Below are 2,744 nucleotides of genomic sequence, written 5' to 3'. Positions count from 1 at the left end.
ACATGCATACACATAAAATAAAAATAATAAATAAAATATTAAAAAAAAAGATTTATTTAGTGTTTTTATTTTATGTATATGAGTGTTTTGTCTGTATGTATGAATATGCACTGCGTACATTCCTGGGGCCCTTGGAAGCAAGAAGAGTACATCAGATCCCCTGGAACTGGAGCTATAGATGGTTGTGAGTCACCATGTGGGTCCATGTGGGTGCTGGGAACGGAACCTGGGTCATCTTCAAGAGTAACAAATACTCTGAACTGTTGAGTCATCTTTCCGGCCCTTCCTTCATAACTTTAAAAAATTCAATACATAGCTTGGCATGGTGGCACATACATTTAATCCCAGCACTTGAGAGGCAGAGGCAGGTGGATCTCACAGGCCACCCTGGTCTACGTAGTGAGTTCCAGGCCAGCTGGGCCTAAGGGGAGACCCTGTTTCAAAAAAAAGGTTCAATACATGGTAGCTTTTATTAATCTCTAGGGAAGTTTGTTTTGTAATTAATGTGGAGAATGTGATTACAGTTTGTACCACAAATTATGAATTGAGTTTCCACATTTGGGAAACTTGAAGGGAGCTTCCACATTGGGAGTACAGTGGATAGACCTTGCCCTGGGAAAACTACCTTCATGATCATGGTATCTTCCCGCCAGGTAAACACAGGGAAATTTTAATTAATGAAAGCGGTTTTGTTTCTATAAACCTTGTGCTTCTTTTACAGGATGGTTCCTCTTAGCATTGCCGTCCATCTCTGAGCAAACGGAAATAGCCTTGCTGACAAAATCAGAATTGTTGGCTGAGTGTGGTGATATAAATGCTTAGCGTGATATCCAATGTTGGCCTTGGTATCAGGGAGCAAGACAATGTGCTCATGGTTATTCAACTCATTCAAGATTTCCATGTATCATAATAAAACAGCACAGGGTAGCATAAATAGATGGGTGCTTTTCACATACCTATTAAAAATACGTGGAGAGGCTTGGAGTAGCTCAGTAACAGGGTGCTTGCTTGCATGAGGCCCTATATTTGATTTCCAGCATGTAAAGCAAGAGTATTGCCATGAGCCTGAGGCCAACCTGGACCACTTAGTCAGCTCCAGGTCAGCTTAAACTACAGAGTGAGACCCTGTCTCAAAAAACCAATAAAAATAAGTAAGTAAATAAATATATGTATATGGGGAGTGTGGAGAAGAGGGAACTCAATGTGGACCATTAGATGTCAGCGAAGTCCTCAAGAAATGTGTGGCATGAATTAGACCTTGACTGATAATTGGGTAGGTCTGGGCAAGTAAACAAGATGGCTCAGAATTCAAGGTGTCAGAAGAAAAATGTACCAGGAGAGGAAATCTAAATGTGAAAAAGACATTAAGTTCTTAATAAAGGCCTGGTAGGGTAGCCAGTGTCTATAATCCCAGCACTCAGGAGGCTGAGGTAGGAGGACTGTATTAGTTACTTGTTGTTATAAGATACCTGACAAAAGAAACTTAGGAAAGCTTGCTTTGGCTCAGAGCTTGGGGGTATGTTCTATCATGGTGAGACAGACATGCTGGCAGGAGCATGAGGCACATGGTTACACTGCAACAGCAGTCATAAGGTGGAGAGCAATCAATACTGGAGCTCAGCTCACTTTTTCCTTTTAATTCCGTTTAGGATCCCGGCCTATGGAATGCCTTTAGAGTGGGTGATCCCACTTCAATTAACCCAGTCTTGAAACTCCCTCACAGACACAGCCAGAGGTTTCCTAGGTGATTCTAGAGCCTATCAAATTGAAAACCAATATTAATCATCAAAAGGATGCTAAGTTCAAATTTATCTTTGGCAAGACCCTATCTCAAACAAACAAAACAAACAGACAGCAAAGAGTTTTCATGAAATATTGAAGAATCATAAAAGCCCTTAATAATAAAAATTTGAAGGCTCAGTGAAATTTGTATTTGTATTGAAAATCTGTCAGATTTTATGTTGAATACTAGTTTAGTTTACTTCCTAGTCCAGTTTGCTAAGCCTTCGGTCCTAAAGCCACAAAGAAGAGAAAGCATTTCTTTTCTTGGCACTGATCCTTGAGTCACAAGCCTAAGAAGCTATTTAGTCAGTCATGACTTGCCCAAACAAGTAGGACTGAAGCTGACTCACTGATAGCTTGCTTTATTAAAAATGGTTATTCAGCTAACTGAAAGAGAATACTTCTCAGATGATGTACATGTCTAGACCCAGCTGTGATGAGCCTTGAGTACCTTGAATGTTGGGGAAAGAACTGTCCACGAGGGAGGGGGTCACTGTGGACCATTGCTACTTCTTTGATTCATCCCTGTATAAGTAGAAAGGAGAACGAAAAGCTCTGACTGTGAAGTAGGGACTATTTTGAAATATTTGCAGTGCTGGGGATTGAACTCAGGGCTTTGAACATTGTAGGCAAATGCTACCACTGACTTTAAAAATATCTAACATTCTTCCTACAAGAGTATCTTGTGTAATGTCTCTAATGGTTTAGGTTCAGGCAGTTTGAATGAATATGTTGCTGCCTAACATAACCCTGGGGTAGCTCTGAGGCCACTGTCATGATTTAATACCTCTCTAGAGAATGGATAAGTAGAAGGCAGAAGATACCTGTGCTGGATAGCATTAGTGTCAACTTGACACACCTGGGTTGAGGGAGCCTCAATTGGGGAATTGCCTCTATTGGACTGGCCTGTGGCCATGTCTGAGGGGCATCTTCTTGATGGGTAAAGTGGGAGGGCCCAGCCC

General features: G+C 41.3%; 1 pseudogene; it reads right to left on the bottom strand.

Moving 5' to 3' along the window:
• Nucleotides 1-510: 510 nt before the first annotated feature.
• LOC115072854 lies at nucleotides 511-661 on the bottom strand (annotated as a pseudogene).
• Nucleotides 662-2,744: the final 2,083 nt, after the last annotated feature.

The sequence above is a fragment of the Nannospalax galili genome, unplaced genomic scaffold (assembly GCF_000622305.1).
Source record: "Nannospalax galili isolate Female #2095 unplaced genomic scaffold, S.galili_v1.0 scaffold183, whole genome shotgun sequence".
Classification (NCBI taxonomy): Eukaryota; Metazoa; Chordata; class Mammalia; order Rodentia; family Spalacidae; genus Nannospalax; species Nannospalax galili.
Note: the sequence above shows the minus strand (reverse complement) of the source record. Positions and strands in the feature narration are given on the sequence as shown.